Genomic DNA, 18,303 nt, shown 5'->3' with positions numbered 1-18,303 from the left:
TGAGATTCACTAAATGTTTAAAATTTATAAATTGCAAAAGGTATGATGGTTGATAACAAGATGAGAGTAATAATCGAGTCGTACAAGTAGTGGAGGACGTAGTGGAATTAATGCTTTTTGGAATTATTAAGAGATCAACTGCAGGAAGATAGTGTCGGAGCGAAAAAAAGATGTAGGAAATGTAATTGATTACTGAAGTTAACTAACTGAAGCTGTTCAAAGAATTCAAATTCGAAATATGTTAATCATATGCATAATAAAGCGTTCATGTGTCACTAATATTTATTATCTAATTATACTCATTATTGAATAAATATACAATAACAAGTCGGTATTATATATTTATTGAATTTCGTTCTAATCCAGTGTTCGGTTTGTGGCAGAGATTCCACAGTCAAAATTAATAATTCTCGTCAACCCTGATCATATTATATTATCTCCCAACCAACGATTCCCTAAATTATCTTAATTAGCTTATTTCAAGTTATATTTACAAATTAACATACAGTTAATTTTTTAAATTTAACAAATAAATTTGTATTTGATTTCTAATTATAATTGAAAAAAGGTATCCAAGCTATCCAAAGTAGATCTACAGTCGACGCAATATTCATAGTATATATTCATATATAATAAACCTTTATTTATGGGATTCCAAACCACAGCGAAAGGACTCGACGTGGTATACGCAATGGTGATATCGAAAGAGCCTTTCAGGTGCAAATTAGTATTGAATGACTGCCCCATTAGACAGTGCCTGCACTGTAGTTATTGGACGTTGACATCTCTAGCTCCAGAAATTTGCATCAGGAAGTTAGGGCACAAGTCAACAAAAGCCCCGGAATATCTGGATATCTAAGAGACATGGTATGGAGGAACAAAACGGCAGTAAGGCCGATACTGACTTATGCATAAGAAACTTCAACGGCGGATACATCAAAAACCAAGGGCATGCTAAGAGTCACAGAAATGAGAACGAATGAGCTACCAAGACTGTGAGTCCGAGGTTGAAGAGACCTATCCGACGACCATAAAAGGTGGCACAAATACGGGACTTCAGTATCCCAAGAGGCCTAATGAAGCAGGAAATACAAGACATAGTCTTAAATAAAGAGAGAGAAGAAGATTTGAAAGAAAGAAAATTCACATTTTTAAAAATTCACATGTTTACAACCACTCTTTTTCTTTTTTGTAAGACTACATCATTTTAAGTGTTATACAACTCCTCATGGAGCGCTACTGATGTGGAACTGCAATCATGACTCAAAAAAAATGTTTGCAAAGATCAAAGAAGATGATTTTCAAAAACTAAGATTCTATGAATTAGAGCGTTAAATAACATTGTACACTTTTACAGTTTATTCTTCCTAAATCCATTTTTAAACGGTATATTGATAAAATTTTTAATTTTTTATGACACCCCTAAGTGTTTTTTTATGATTAAATTGAATTAAAAATCACACTGAGAACAATGTGACGTTTCTATATGAAAATTTCCGTATATACAGCTCACGCGAGAATTATTAAATTCAATCAATTTGTACTTAAATGAAGTGTATAAATGACAATAAGCCGATACCCGAAACAGCACAACGTCAGTACGGCGATCAATTACTGAATCCCTTGCGATATAGTACAGAGAGTTAACTGCACATCAACTCTCGTTTCAGTTTTTTTTTTTTTTTATTTTAGTCGGTTTTTTGTTATTGTTGTTCTCTACGTGTCGAATAAAACGACAACTACGTTCAAAAAATTGAACTAGTAAAAAATTTATATATTTCGAATTCACTAAAAATTATAGTGCATAATTAATAAAAATAGAAAAAAGTGTTGGATTTTTTTTGTTTCAACGTCCGTCCGAGTTATAACGTACTTTCATTGAATTGCTGCAAAAAAATATACGTTAAAATTTATTTATTAATTGGCGTCATTGAGTTTTTAAACGAAATGGAAAAAAAGGTGGTAATAAAAAGTAATTTTATTTTTTTATTGATTTAAAGTGCGCTTTAAATGGCAACTTGTGTTTGGTTATTTATTTTTTGTTTTCACTTAATTTATTTTTTTATTCTAGTTGTTGGAATTTTTAATTTTTAAGAAATATTTTCTCATGAAATAAATGAGAATGTTTACAATTTGTGTTATGAATGATTCCTTATATATATATATATATATATATATATATATATATAAAATATATTTAATATATATATATATTCTTCTAATTTTAATTCAATCTTTTGTTTCATTCTGTACAGTTTATGGTGTATATCCGTGTTAATTTGTTGTTATCAATAAAAAATCAATTAGCAAAAACTAAAAAAAGGACTCAACTACAGATTTGGAACAAAAAAATGTATACCCCAAATACGTTTGTGTGTTATAATTAATAAAAAAACAAGCGTGGTTTTTTGTTGTAGTGTCGGCCCGCGCTCAATGAACCACGGCACGAAATATAACCGTGAAATGTATTAATAGGTGTCATCGATATTGGAAAAAAAGTGTGCGAGCGGAAAAAAGCCGAATAGTCGCGGCGTTTTATTTTTAAAATTTTTTTTATTACTCTTTTTACATTTTTTTCCTGGATGGTGAACGGCGTCGAACCGTGGACACCTGTTGTGCTTTGCAGGGTGCAGTATCACAGAGCTCTGGTGGCCATCCGCGCTCTCACCGCACATCACCGTAGCAAACCAAAACCGAAATCCTTCCCAATTTTGACACACATATATTTTATTACTTTAAAATCGTCTAAAATAATAAACATCATATTAAACATGCCATCTTAAATACTTTCTCATAAACTCATCTTTAAATTTTTTTTTGAACGCAATATTTATTCTATTAAATTTTTTTCCCTTCTGCTTCTGTTACCGGTGAAACGCAAAATTCTGTTATTGTTCGACCAGAATCGATAGGATCGGACCACCGTGGGGGTAATTAATTCCGTTTTAGGGGGTGCGGCGTGTTTTTGTTTTCTTAACGTCGGTTATCGTCGCCGTTGTTTTCGTTTTTGTACATGACAGATCCGGCCGTGAAAGGTTTAAACTGGCGCGGCCCCCGAATGACGGTAGTCCGGGATGTGCGATAACAGAGATTTCTGGTCGTCCACCCCCCAAAATTTCACGTAGTGACCGTGATGTTTACGCATCCTTGCTATTAGGCAGTTCATTAGCCAATCATTCCAACTAGATTTTGATGATGATTTATCTCCCATTCTTGTGTCATATTTTCAAATTCGCAAAACATTGCGTTTTCTTCCAAACTACTTAATTTAAGTTTTACATTTCACGAAATTTGCAATCTATAAAAGAAAAAACAAAATTCAAAATCAACAATATTTGTTCATAAAAATGTAACACGTTAAACCTATCACGTTTAAAACTTTTTACAAATCCGATAAATTTAAAAACAGTTTTAGATTCATTGAGATAAAACACATTTTCTGCATTTATTGATGACAGAAAGTATTTATTTATGCTACACCGATTGCACCGTTATTTCTATTGCAACTACAGGATGATTTTTGGCACAAATATTATGTCTAAAAAATTATATAGATTCTACTTTTTTTTGTTGCTGTTTTATTGCTTCGAGAACTATAATGTCGTGATGACCAGGCATATCTTCGTTCGTTTTGTGAAAAGGCAAATTATGTACAACGCACCAGTCCATTCTCAACGCCTCGAAGATCAGCATGTTATTTCCAACTCTACAATAATAAGTATACAATTAAGTGTTTGTTTTAAGATTACACATAAACCAATCTGTTAATGAGATGTGATTAATCAAACCAAAATCTCTAACATAAGCCTTAAGAAAATACTCACTTCTGCGTTGTAGAAGTTTTCGATCATTAGTGTTATCATTTGCCACTTATCTGTCCATGAAATACGGCACAACCATCCGGATCAATAATTTCCATCTGAGCCAATATTCGTAAGAAATAATCAGATTTAATTGCAAAACCAGCCTCCTGTATATTCAAATATCGGTTTCAATTTATAGGGATACATTATGAATACATTCGTAAAATTTTTCATGCTATGATGTATAGAATTTCCAATCGTTTTGATGTCGTATTCATACTACTGATTGCAAGCGGATTAGTATTGGTTATGTTTTGCTGGATGTCACTCGTCCTTTGCATTCCTGATTTTGAAACATCACTTAATAAGGCTAATCTCCAGTACTGCAATTACTAACACATTGATAATAATAATATTCTACAAAATCAATTCTTGTTTGTAAATGCACATCATTAATTGTTTTCATTCAAAACTGTTTTATGTTTTGTTTCTGGTTTAAATTTTAAAAATTGTTAAATAATTTAAAGTATAAAGGGTAGTAAATTCTTGATCATATAATTTCATATATTTTCATATAACTCGCAATATATGAATGCAGTAACCAAAGTTACGAAACTACTATGCACTTGCAGTGTCCCACATAAAATGTAACATAGCTTAATAGTATAGGCATTGGGTAGTTTTACGAAAAGTTTTACTTGGAAAAGGTGACGTCTGTATGATAACTCTGAGTGTCTGTCTTAACAGACGCATGGCTAAAATCGAATGTTTCTGGTTCCAAGTCTAGTGTTAGTTCTACTTTTCGTTCAATAAAAATATACCACAATCTAACACTGAATAACAATTAAAACTAGAACTAACACTTGATATAGAACTAGAAACATTCGGGTTTAGCCGTACGTTTTTAGAATTCGAAACTTAACGCACTGTCACTAGAACTAACATTAGACCTAGAACTAGAAAGTTTTAGATTTAGCTGTGCCTCTTCACTGTACATTTTTATTGAGCTATAACGGACACTGTGTTCCCCGTATTGATCCGTTATATCGAGGTTTTACTGTAATGTCAAATTATATTGTTGCATTATATATTATATTGCATGTTAAGTGTAATTCACTGTATAAGATTTAGAAGACGACGGACATAATTTGGATTGGGTTTTGATACATTGGATTTAGATTAATATGTAGTTAGATTATATGGGGTTGAAGTTTTGGAAATTATTACTTGTGTAGGCTGAGATGATACAATACTGCTAAAATTTTAGAAACATAACGATTAGTTGAAGATGGCTTTGAGTTGGGTGTGACGAATTAGGTTAAGGTTTTTGAAATTATTTATTTGAAAATGATGGATGAAATTGCTCTTAAAATCATGAAAAATGTTTGGGAGTTTTATCTATACCAGTGATGTCAATCATTGTTAGAACTCCCAAACTCTTGCAAAGGATAATCCACTGCTAAACCCATCTGGGCTTTGAAGGCATTTTCAATACCTCTTTTCGGGGTCTCTGACTTGTCATGTTGTAATTGGCAATCGGTAAGCGATAGGAGAGAGGAAATAAGACGGTTTTGCTATTATGTTAATATGGCCTTCAAGGTCAAGTGAGATTTTAAGATATCAATTTTGCGATTTAATGTTTTGTAAATGTTATGATAATTCCGGTTATGTCAAAATAACTCAAAATGTCAAAAACTCACTCCGACCTTAGGTTGAGGAGTTAAGAAATGACTAATATTAGAACTAAAACTAGAACTAACACTAGAAACTTTCGGGTTTTGCCGTGCGTCTTTTAATAAAAGGTTTGACGTTTCGGATGCCATGTTGCAACCTTCTTCAGAAACTGGTTCGAAGTGACGAGATCAAAAATCGGTAACTATATATAAGTCAGAAAAACTAATTAATAATCAGTTAACGCTAATTACAAACTAATTAATAACTAATTGCGTCGCGTCCGGTGTGAGGCGGGAAGAGGTCTTCGTGTTCATCACCATCTTCCATGTTCTGCTAAGCTCCCAGCCATCCTCTCTGTTGACGTTATTTTTGTGTCGGTGGATCTCTATGGCTTCTCTTGTCAGTCTTTGGTAGTATCTGTTGTCCCTAGCCAGCACCTTTGTTTGTTCGAAGTCTATTCGGTGCCCCTCTGCATGGCAATGTTCCGCAACCGCCGACTGCTGGATCTTCTTCAGCCTTACATCCCTCTCATGCTCCTTGATGCGGCACTCGACGTTGCGTCCAGTTTGGCCAACATAAACCTTCCCACAACTACACGATAGTCGATAGACTCCCGCTCCTTTTAATGGAGTTAGTTTGTCCTTGGCTATCGGGAGTGTGTTCCGAATTTTGCTGACCGTGCCGTACCGCACAACGATGTCGTTCTTCTTGAGGTGCCTAGCAATTCGTTCCGTTACACCTGAAACATAGGGAAGACAGATAAATCCAAGTGGTTTTGTACTTACCGTGTCCTCTTTCTGCTTTCGCTGCTTGATGGCCTGGTTGATGTCCCTCGAAGTGTATCCATTCTTCTGCAGCACGCCTCGTAGAAACTGTTGCTCCTGCTTCAAGTTCTCTCCTTCACATAGTCTCGCTGCTCGCTAAAATAATGTACGGATCATGGACCTCTTCTGTTGGGGATGATGATGTGAACATGCCTGTAAATACCTGTTGGTATGGGTCTTCTTTCGGTATACACCAAGTTAGACTAATATTTTAACTACAGCCTATAAAGACCCTATTTTTGAAAAAGGTGTAAAGATAAAGGAATAAGATGAAAAAATTTCTTGAAAAACAATGTTATATGAAAACCTGTCAATCAAGGTTATGTCAAAAAGTGGGAAACTTTGAAAAAATCATTTCGATCTTATTTTAAGGAGTTCTAGGTTCTAAGGAGATTCTGTATTTGGATAATATGGAGAAATAAAATGGAAAGATCATAAAAATTTAGAAAAAAAGACATTATGTGAGATATAATGTTATGTGATTATGTACCTGTTGGACGATATTTTCTGGAAAAACATTTCTTCTATTGAATGTCGTCCTGTGGAATCAAGCGGTGAAGTAATATTTACTGACATGTACGCAAATATACGTTCCAATGGCTTTATTCAATTTTATGGTTTTTTACACGTTATTACTGTCGTACGAGACAGCTTTATCTAAAACTGAAAATGAAAAAAAATTTAAGAACTCTGTATATATAGTAACTAAAAAAATCATATATTTGATCTAACTTTGTATTTGAGAGAATACTCACGTTTCTTTCGATTTTGTTTGCGTTACTGGATTAATTGATTCATCTTTTCATAAAATTCCTGAAACTGCTGAAGAGGTTTTATTACCCAAATTGCTAAAATTTCCTTGATTCACAGTATGGTTTGGTAAACCTGAGTCATGGCAAACTCGTGGTAGCACAAATCGTTCTAAGATCATGATGACTTATCCTATTTTGCACAAAATTTAGAACGAAACAAAGTGGTCAATACTTTTGTTAGTTATGGGTGCATTCCTCCAGTTTGGGCAACAAACGATAACCAAAACAAAAGTTTTAATAATGAATTTGTCAAAAATTAATTTTAATTTAATTTAATAATTTTCTTAATAAAATTAACCACGAATACAAAATGAACTACATTTTTAATAAGATTCAGTAGCATTGAAAATCTAATCCCCTTTCCAATTCTTAAATGGACCATCTGGTAAGATGCTGTGGGGGATGGCCGGCAATAAATTTTTGTATACATACGAAGCAGATACCAATTTTCTCTGTGTCTTTGTCCTGGTCAGCTTAATTGTATTTGTTTAGAGTAACGGCTTACGGCACTCTGCCTATATTGGTGGTGGAGGTCGTGGCGATGCTGTGGTCAAATAAATTGAAGCGATTGTCGTTTACGACACCAACACCCCCAAAATACTTAATTGTATCTACAGAATTACATAAAATTAATTAATTTACTATGTAACAATTTGTTGTTATTAAATTTATTACTTATTAAATCTTTTTTTTTATGATTTTACTTTTGATATCACCGGGTTTTATAAGCTTAAAATAATTTTTCGCGCGCAGCACTTTTCCGACCTGGGATTTTTCGACGTCGGCGCCTCCCTGTAGTTTGAGTTTTCGCCACGGGACGTCGGCGCCGCCACCAGTCGGCATCCTTGCCGTCGCGGCGCTGCTCATGCGTCCTCCCCACTCTACGATAAGGGCTGATAGTGTGGCACAAGACGAACATTCACTACCATGTCCCCTAAGTGTGTTGATTCCTATACTAAGTGCGTGATACGTCGTCTTTCATAACACCGGAAGAAGAAGAAAAAAAATTAAGCATTTCATTCAAGGACACCAACTCCATCGGCATTTCGAAGGGGGTGGCGACCAAAAGGTAAGATTGAAAAAAAATTTTTCTTCTTCGCTTTCTTAAGCTTTTTTTAAAAATTGTAAAAAAAAAAAATAATTTGAAGTGAAAAAAAATGTTAAAAATTAGTTTATTTTTTTTTCTTTGAAGAAGTGGTGAAAAGTTGGTGAAAGGTGTTGAATTAAACAAAATAAGGTGATAAGTGGTTTTAAATCTTAAAGTTGGTGGGGAATGAAAAATAAAATTATTTTTTAAGTTTGTTCAAGTTTTATTGGGATTCGTTAACAATTATTAGTAATTAATAAAAAAACGTAAGTACACAGAAACAAATCGAAACATTTCTTTTTTTTTTGTTTTAAATCGCCAAAAAATTATTAAATTCGCCAAAAAATTACATATTTCGTTTTAAAAAGTGCAAAGCCACAATTGAAACTTCTAATAAATATTTATAATACGAGAATCGACTTGGTAAAACCGCCAAAAAAAAATTTTTAACCGATTTATTTTTAAAAACATTTTAGGGGTTTGTTTCCAATAAAAATCCGGCGGGTGTTAAAAAATAAAATCAAAAAAAAAAATCGGCGTACTACGCGTGTGCGCCGTCGCATTTTTTCCACTATTTACTAGGTTTTTTTTCTGTTATTATTTAGCAGAGGTCAGGTACATCGAACACGATAAAAAACAACACAGAGAAAAGCGAACTTTCGTTCGATATCGTTGATCGGAGGGCGGTCGGTGGGGGAAATGATTCGATTCCAATTCAATTTTGATTAGCCGGTTGACTTGGGGCCCTGATATTGTCTTTTTTCTGTCACCGTTATTCCGGTTATCTATCGCGGACATCTTTTTGTTTTGAGAAAATTGTTTTTTTTTTAATTCCTTCTTTTATTATCAAACTCCTTCTATTGTTTTGGAACTTACATCTTTAATTTCTTTCTTTTTTGACTTTTTTGAATTTTTATTAATTGAGGACTTTGTTTTTTTATATTTTTATTTCATCAAGTTGTTAGAAAGTTAATTTTTTGGTCAATTTGAAATGGGACTTAGAGCGGAAGTTAGAATTTTTTTGTATTTGGTGAGTTACTTATTTTTAAAAATCTTCTTTTCATTATGATACATACATTTCTTTGTGTAATCGTCCTTTTTAATAATAAGATAGTTGATGAGGTATTCATTTCGTCAAATCTAAATATTAGAACTATAATTTTTTCCACTTTTATAATCAATCTTTCAAACCCACTTTTAGTTTTAATTTTATCTTACATAAATTTCTCTCGGTTATTTTAATTTAATTATTTCATTTTCAACCCTCTAACATTTCGATTAAATCTTTTTAGAGTTCTAAGAGAAATTTTGTGGTATTTGAACAAAAAATTTTAAAATTAGTTTTGTTGTGGATAATATTTTAATCTCCCCTGTATGTTTGATGTGGATTGCATTCAAATTGTTGGAATCGTTAAAACTATTTCATCGAACTTTATAAAAAAATCGTTTTAAATCATTCATTTGCAAACTCACCAAATTTCAATTTAAAATTAACATCTCAAATAGTGTGTTATGTTGTTTAATTTTTCAATTTCGACTTGTTCTAACGATTATTATCGGTTTAAAGAGATTAATTTTATATGTATAAGAAATTTCAATCTGATCAATTAAATGAAAAAAGTTAAAAAAATCGTTAATCCATAATATGTGTATGTGTAAAGTGTTGTAAATTGAGCAAGGATAAATCCTGATGGGGGTTGAAAACTTGAAAGGGAAAGAGGGATCGGTGGGGGGGGTGGCAATCGTCGGCGACGGCGTCGGTTTCGGCGTCCCGACGTTGGTGATGGTGGGGATGGCGAATTCGTTCTTGAAAAATCTTAGTCCTTACTTAAAAATATCCTTGAAGGGATGAGAATGTGCCCCTCCGTGGGGGGCGTGGTTATGATGGTGGGGATACGCCGGCGCCCCTCTGGACGTTCAGGACGTCTTCCTGAGTCAGTCGTCGGCCGGTTCCCGCTTGGCCGTCGTCTTCCCTAAGGATATCCTTATGCCCGCGTCTTAACTTTACTCCTACGGGATCCTCCGGTCGCGTAAGGTCCTGCGCAGGACGACTCGACGCGTGTGGTGGCGGCGACGGTCCCGCTCCTCCTGCAGGACGTCTAGACGTCGTCGGCATCTCAGGAGCTCAGTCGGCTTGGGACCTCAGATGAAACTGGCACCCTCAGGAAGGACAACCAGAAACGGACTTACATTCCTTGCTCTATTCCAACTCCTACTCTTGTTCCCAGTGTTTACCACTTTAAGTGGTGTTGACGAAACTGGAAGAACACAACAACAGTGGACACTTAGTGATTATCATTATTACCTTAAAATTAATATTTGGTCGGGACCGAGTTATATTTAATAATCATAGTGTATTTTCTGGACGAGTGATTTACCATATAAATAATACAAAAATATTAAAAACATAGTTCGTCTTAAGCGGATCTTAACTACAAAAAGACCTCCCAAAAGTGGATGGACGTACGTTTAATAACTAAGTGGGTTCGCAATTATCAACGCTTTCGACGTGATACGAACTTTACGCGAACCATGGATGCTTTAGCGCTCACATGAGTTGAAGGTAAACAAACTGGCGCTCGTGTGTTCACTTTTTCAATTTTTTTTATTTGCTGCTTATGTGGAGGACGCGCCGCATGTTTGTGCTTTCAATGTTGTTACTCTTTATTATTATTATTATCGTTAATAAATTTTAGTTTTTTTTTTGCTTTTTATTTATTTTTTGTGCTACATAAATCTTTTCGACAAACAAAAATTTTTGATACAACTTCTTGATCTCAACGTTAGATAAATTAAACTCAAAATTAAAACAAAAAAGCTCAAATTATTAATTAAATTATAATTCAAAACGTATGTATTAAAAAATAACTTACTTACTCTTGATGTTTTTGTTTCTTTAAAATTTTGTTGCTTGCTTCTTAAATTTGGTCGAAAACAACGACTTCTTCGAAAAGATTACATCTTGTTGAAAATTATGTGTACCAGCACGGGTTACCAAGTCGAAACTGAATAAAATCTTTCGATTGAGCTCCTTATATTGGTCCGAGGGTCTTTTGTAAAACCAGCCGCCGGAGCAAGATCGCGTCTAAAAAGGGGTTGTGGACAAAAGGCTGTAGAACCAGATATGAGTATAAACACACAGATGTAAGGATTAAAACCGTTGGTGGTTCTGGTTTGGTATTGTCCAAAAGGGCTAGTTATACCGGTTCCATCACTCGACCAACCGGCTATTTTATATAAAAAATATATTTTATTTCTTTTGAAAAGCTTTTGAAAGTTTCAATTCAATTCATGTCGCAAAAAAAAGAGTTTGGTACATATTAAACAAAAATTTGTTGAAAAATATCGATTTTTGAAAAAGTATGCGTATATTTGGATAGAGAGAAGAGAAAATACATTGAGGGCGTCGGAAAACGGTCTCGTCGTTATATTTTACACGAACCTGAAATAAATCAATCTAAAATTCGAAATATTTGATAGCCGCTGTAACTCCTCTATTGGAGATTTATTTTCAACTGTGCGAGCCCGCGTTTTTGTTTTGCCGCTTTACGCCCGGGCCCGTTTCAATTTCGAAATACCCGTGATTTATTTTATTTACCCCGGGCCGAAATGGTGCGCGCGGCTCCGCGATCGCCCCGGCCTACTCTCTATCAGCTCGGTTTCGACCGTTTTGGGCAGCACCAAAGGTATAGTTTTGTCATGTTTGACAGCTTTCGCGGGACCCCGCCTTTAGTTCTATCCACATTTTCCACCCCGATACGATCGACAAACTCAACCGCCAGAAATACTACAACAGACCGAAAAATAAATATTCAACGTTATGTTTACATCTACTTTCGCGATTATGAACAAATCAATTATGGTTCAAAAATATAGAAAAATTAATACAGAAATCTATTATATTTCAAAAATTTTAATAACAAAATTAAGCGTAAACTGTATTCTTCAAAAATATATCTTCATTTCTTTAATTACTTCAGCAACTCTTCTATAGATGGCGCTGTTGCTAAGATATAAGTTCCAAAAAGGTATTCTTCAAATACGTTTTTTTATTACCTTCAAATATGTTATGGATAAAAAGTGAGAATATATAAAGTTTTCTTTATATGTACTTAAAGGAAGCACACGCTGGATTCTGAGATCATGATAAATGAGAATAGCATAGAAATCAAAGCCAAATAGACCAAATAATTGAATATTCAAAATAATAATTAAAAAAATATTTTTAATATCCAAAAATCATACCTGAAAAACAAATGAACTATGATGATGAAATAAAATGCATTTTAAAGCAAATTTAACTATCAAGACATCATATTTGCGATAAAGACCATTTTTATGATTTTTTAAACTCAACTCGGCATTTAATTATTTCAGTTTTATGAACAGAAATTTATAAAATCATATCTTAAGAAGGAATTTTGATATCATGTTGAAATAAAGAACATTATAAAGCTAAACTAATAAGGACTTAATGTGGCATAAATAATTTCTAAGTTTCTATAAACACCGTTATTGTGAGTGTATAAACCCATGTATTCAGATTTGTTTAGATTTATGAACAGAATTAAAAAATAAACGTATCTCTAGAACGAATTGAGATATCGTGATGAACTAAAGAACATATTAAAGCAAATTTAATAGGGATTTAGTGTGGCATAAATTATTTCGTATTTTCCATAAAGGCCGTTGTAGTAAGTGTTCAAACTCAACTCTGCAAATTTGATGTTTATTCATTTAAGAATAAACTTTAAATAATCGTATCTCAAGAACGAATTGAGACATCATAATGAGCTAAAGAACATTTTAATGCTAATTTAATGTATAATAAATAATTTACTATTTCTTATAAACACCGTTCTAGGGAGTGTTAAACCCTACTCATCCGATTTAGTAATTATAGATTTAAAAACTGACCTTTAAGACATCGTACCTCCACAACGAATTGAGATACCATAATAAGCTAAAAAACATGTTAAAACAAATTTAATGAAATTTTAATGTGTTATAAATAATTTCTTATCTCTTATAAACACAGTTCTAATGAGTGTTTAAACCCAACTTATCAGATTTAATATTTCTTGATTTAAAAACAAAACTTTAAGAAATCGTATCTCCAGAACGAATGGAGATATCGTGATGAGCTGAAATACATTTTAAAGCAAATTTAATGAAATTTTAATGTGAAATAAATAATTTCTTATTTCCTATAAACACAGTTCTAATGAGTGTTTAAACCCAACTCATCAAATTTGATGTTTATAGATTTAAGAATACAACTTTAAAAAATCGTATCTCAAGAGCGAATTGAGATATCGTGATGAACTAAAGAACATATTAAAGCAAATTTAATAGGGATTTAGTGTGAAATAAATCATTTCGTATTTTCCATAAAGCCCGTTGTAGTAAGTGTTTAAACTCAACTCTGCAAATTTAATTTTTATCGATTTAACAATACAACTTTAAAATGTCGTATCTCAAGAACGAATTCAGACATCAAAATAAGCTGAAGAACATTTTAAAGCAAATTTAATGAAATTTTAATGTGCAATAAATAATTTTTTATTTCCTATAAACGACGTTCTAGGGAGTGTTAAACTCAACTCATCAGATTTAGTATTTATAGATTTAAAAACTGACCTTTAAGACATCGTACCTTCAGAACGAATTCAGATATCATAATAACCTAAAAAGCATTTTAAAGCAAATTTAATGAAATTTTAATAATTAAATAATTTCTTATTTCTTGTAAACACCGTTCTTGTGAGTGTTTAAACCCAACTCTTCAGATTTGATGTTTATATATAGATTTAAAAATACAATTTTAAAAAAATGTATCTCAAGAACGAATTGAGATATCATGATGAGCTAAAGAACATATTAAACTAAATTTAATAGGGATTTAGTGTGACATAAATAATTTCCATAAATATCATTTTTATGATTTTTTATACAAACTTCTGCAACTTTGATTGTTTTTAGATTTTAAGAACAGAAATATAAAAAATCGTATCTTATAACTTCGTATCTTCCACAAATCTCGTTGTTATGATTTTCTAATTCCAAATCTTCATTGTTATTGATTAAAGAACACAAAATTAAACAATCGTCTCTCAAGATCAAATTGACAAATAATAATAAATATCATAAAAATGTTAATGATGAACTTTTAAAATCAATCAATTTTTTCACTTTCAAGTCTGATGATTTTATCTGATTAAATTCAGATCTATATCAAAACAGAATAAATTTATGTTCGAAAACTTCGCAGAATTTAGTTTTTAATCATCGATGTAACAAAAATGTTATTATTACATTATCCGCCACAACCAGCTAAAATATTCAAGTTAATTGTATTAATCGCTAAACCACATTTTTGTAGTTCACATTAATATGCTATACAGGTTTACAAAGCTTAATCTCACAATGTTATTAGTTTGAATGTATGTTATGGCTTTGTCCAACACAATTTTCGCATCAAATTCACATCCTAGATCGGCGATAATTATCTGCGAATTTATTCAAACGAATTTTAACATTTCAAATTATATCTGCAACAATATTTTATGTTGGCATTGTAAATTTTTAAAAAACTTACGATTTTCTCGCCTTGATACATAATAAACTTAGTTCTTTGTTGCTTTTTAAGCTAGAAACAAGAAATTCCGCTATGGATTCTCAATTTCAGGTTTTTTACAGTAGTATCGTTATACTAGATGTGTTTTACTTATGTCTTGTGATTCAACAGTTTATTCTTAATTCAATGTTATCATAGGCTTTTCCAATATTCTCATTTTAAATGGGTCATAATCACTGTTAAAAACAAAATCTTTTCTTCTATTTGCTATCGTCATTTGAGTTAACACTTTGGTCTCTAAATCTTGTCATTAGTATATTGTGATCTGAAAATTGAATATATAATCAAGCCTTTATATGAAATATTATAACTTCTTATCATTGTATTAATGTATAATTAGTGTATGTTTATAAGGAAATCAGTTATTTAAGTAAAAGAACTATTTTGATATCATTCTATTCTTGTAAACGTCAAATTTAGTGACAATATGTGTGTAGAATGAGTTGTATAAACACAAGGGTGTAATTTTACCTAGTTAGCTTGTGAGGTGAGAAAAAGTTATTAAGCAATCAACATGGTAGTAGTAGAATGGGGGGTGTTACGGGGTGGTCGATCGCATCAATTAACTGGTATGTCCCATTTCTATAACCGTAGTAACAAACAATCGGTACTCGTGTGCTCGCCATGTATTTACAACGCACACGAGTAATTGCGTCGAGCGTGTATACGCGGGTCGTTGAAATGCCCGACGACCAGAATGGGATAGGTCAGTGTCAAATATTGTGTGAATATTAATGCAATTGAAACTGATATTGTATTTAATAATTAACCTGGTTATTGGGAGGGCGATTAAATTTTTAGCGGAGGGGTTCGCTCGACCACCCCCTTCGACAGCCACCGATGCCACCACCGCCTATAAACAAAACCCAATTTTATCGAATCGGCCCGTAATTTGTTTTTCATATTTTCGCGCGGAACACTAAATAAATTAAAACCTTTAATTGTCACATTGTTTTTATTTATGGCATATTAGCGTTCGACACCGCCAAATTACCGACAATTATTGGTCGATAATCGCTTTTACCCAAATTCAACTTGTTTTCGATTGATGGTTTCATATCGTTTAACAATTGAATTAAGATACGTTATTCAAATCAATATTTAAAGCTATTTAAAGCTTTAATTTTCTCTTCTCTATGTACTTTTTTGACTAAAAAAAAATGTGGTGCGTTTCATAAAGAACTTTGAATCTGATTTTAAATGAAAATGGGGAAGTTAAATAAATCGTATGTTTGTTGTATTTATAATTTACTATAGACCACGTGAGAATCGTATGCCACGTGACAATCACGTGTAGTGACGCGTAACATTTAATGAACAGTCGTTGCGGTGGACCGCAATTAACCATAATGTGTAAACTAGTGACCAAATTATGTACAGTAGGCACGAGCGGGGTTGGGTCAAGGGGTCGAATGGGAAACTAGGTGGCGCGCGGGGTTGCGGGGTTGAGCCCATTGACGATAAACGCGCCGATTGATACCACATGTGTTTAGCAAAATTCATTAGTGAATAATCTATTAACATTACAAGGTACACGATTATGGCCAAAACTATGTATACACAGAGAGAAGTGTCATTGTTCACGCTTTTGAGTTTAATACCACGAGTTATATATCATATGTTAAGCTAATACACATGTATTAACTCCAAATATTATTATCAACTTTATTCTTATTTTAAATTTTAAATTTAATTCAAATTAAATTTTTTAAGAGAAATATAATAATTGATATAGGCAACCCAAATATCAAAGAAACTAACATTGTAATATAACTATATATTTTTGTGTCGAAATTCTGGATCTAATCGTGTTAATTTATAAATTTAAACTTTTTGACGTGTATTTTTAATAAGTGCAACAAAGACGAATCCTATATGTTGATAAAATTAATTATAACTACCATAAAGTCTCTGATGATGGCGTAAACCGCAACTGGTAAGACATTAAATAGATAGTGACCAGAAAAAGTATTGGATTTTTATTTTAATTCAATAATATATTAAAACTGGTCGATATGAATCGAACCTCCTCCTCTAATAACTTTACAGTTTTATCCACTTACTTTTTAAACACATATTAAATTTTAATATGTCTCATCGTTGTTTAATATTAATTAACGTAGAAAGCCGAGAAGATATTAAATTTAATTAATAATAACATCGCGTCAAAACATATAGCACACCGTCGAAAAGTAGTTTATTTCTAAACCATACTAACGGTCTCATTAGCCGGGACGAATTCACGCAACGGGTTTTGGTTGCAAATTAATATTATATGTGATAACAGTCGTTTTTCAGTATATGCCACCTACCGGTGAAATTTCGTTCGAGGTCCGTTTAGGTCGTCGATAATTTTAATTTACAACAAAATATCAGCCGGACGCGAGCAAAAACACAAAACCCCTAATTATCCAGTTACATGGTAATAATTAGCGCCGCAACTAAACTCGATGTCGGTCCACCAACAGCGCTACCAACAACCCACCTACATTTCATCAAAAAGTCACCTATTATTTATATCATTTAAATCATTTTCTTTATAATCGAATTACATTATTATTACGTGATATGTTTGAAACGTTTGAAACATTACGATAGACATTTTTTCATACTATACATTCGTTGTGTGCTTCTCTTTAATTATCTACCAGCGGGCACACCAACTAATGTGAGGATTATTTCAGTATGAGTTTTTGAGTATGTAAAGTAGCGTTTGGAAAATTGATGATTTAGGATTATTGTACTGTGTTCACAGTTTCCCATTTTGGTATAAAACAATAAGCGAATTGAATAAAACAAAATTGATCGAATGTACAGCTCGCATCTCTAAAACGTACCTAGTAGTGGTTCATACACTGCGTCCTCGAATTATATTTGAATTAAATTTTCATCTGTTGCAGTAGAAATAAATAGTCAAAAATAAACGTGGACCAATTTTTAGTTTTATTCCTCTATTTACCCATAGGATTTGATTAATCTGTTGTGTTCACCCATCAAAAATGTTGTACTCAACGAGTCTCATCACAAACGCACAAAAGGAGTTAGTACAAAAAAAAATAGATTAGTGTTGATATTTGCAGATTATCGCTGTTTGTTTGGACACTCTTTGTCATATATGAAACAAAAATGAGCAATGAATTTCTAAGTGCTAATACGTTTAGTAATTATCTTTAGAATAAATATTTGTTGGACAATAAAATTATTAATACATATGAAACTAAAATAGATAGAAAAAAAGTTATGTCCATGATGACCCAAACGAAAATCCATAACCAAATCAAACTTAGCTAAACCTAAGTAAATTTACGAAACACTAAGTACTAACAATTTGGGTAATCTACTAACTTTGATAACTTCGAAATACACCACACATGTTACAACAGAAAAAAATACAATGCCATATTTAAAAAAAAAAACAGGTTCTTCAAGTTAAGTAGAATTAAATTTCCTGAACCTTGCACAACGA

General features: G+C 32.5%; 1 protein-coding gene and 1 long non-coding RNA gene across 8 annotated transcripts in view; one reads left to right on the top strand and one right to left on the bottom strand.

Moving 5' to 3' along the window:
* Positions 1–18,303, top strand: part of LOC111422759 (homeobox protein prospero) — a 74,667-nt gene that overhangs the window by 1,402 nt on the left and 54,962 nt on the right. For 3 of the 6 annotated variants that reach the window (XM_023055977.2, XM_023055975.2, XM_023055974.2), the window contains exon 1: positions 8,046–8,182. The exons of 1 other annotated variant lie outside the window; for it this stretch is intronic. The gene's annotated coding sequence lies outside the window, so the exon portion shown is untranslated. Of the gene's footprint in view, positions 1–8,044; positions 8,183–10,451; positions 10,764–18,303 lie in introns of those variants that run through there. 2 more of the 6 variants (XM_023055972.2, XM_023055973.2) reach the window with 2 other exon arrangements.
* Positions 9,038–11,626, bottom strand: LOC111422760 (uncharacterized). 2 transcript variants are annotated; one of them, XR_002707370.2, is made up of 2 exons: positions 11,074–11,626; positions 9,038–10,458 (listed from the first exon to the last, which is right to left on the bottom strand). It is a non-coding gene; the product is annotated as an uncharacterized lncRNA (long non-coding RNA). The 2 variants fall into 2 exon arrangements; XR_002707371.2 differs by having other exon boundaries at positions 11,078–11,626.

This window comes from Onthophagus taurus, chromosome 7 (genome assembly GCF_036711975.1).
Source record: "Onthophagus taurus isolate NC chromosome 7, IU_Otau_3.0, whole genome shotgun sequence".
Taxonomy (NCBI): Eukaryota; Metazoa; Arthropoda; class Insecta; order Coleoptera; family Scarabaeidae; genus Onthophagus; species Onthophagus taurus.
The sequence above is the reverse complement of the archived record's forward strand: the minus strand, read 5'-3'. Positions and strand labels throughout refer to the sequence as shown.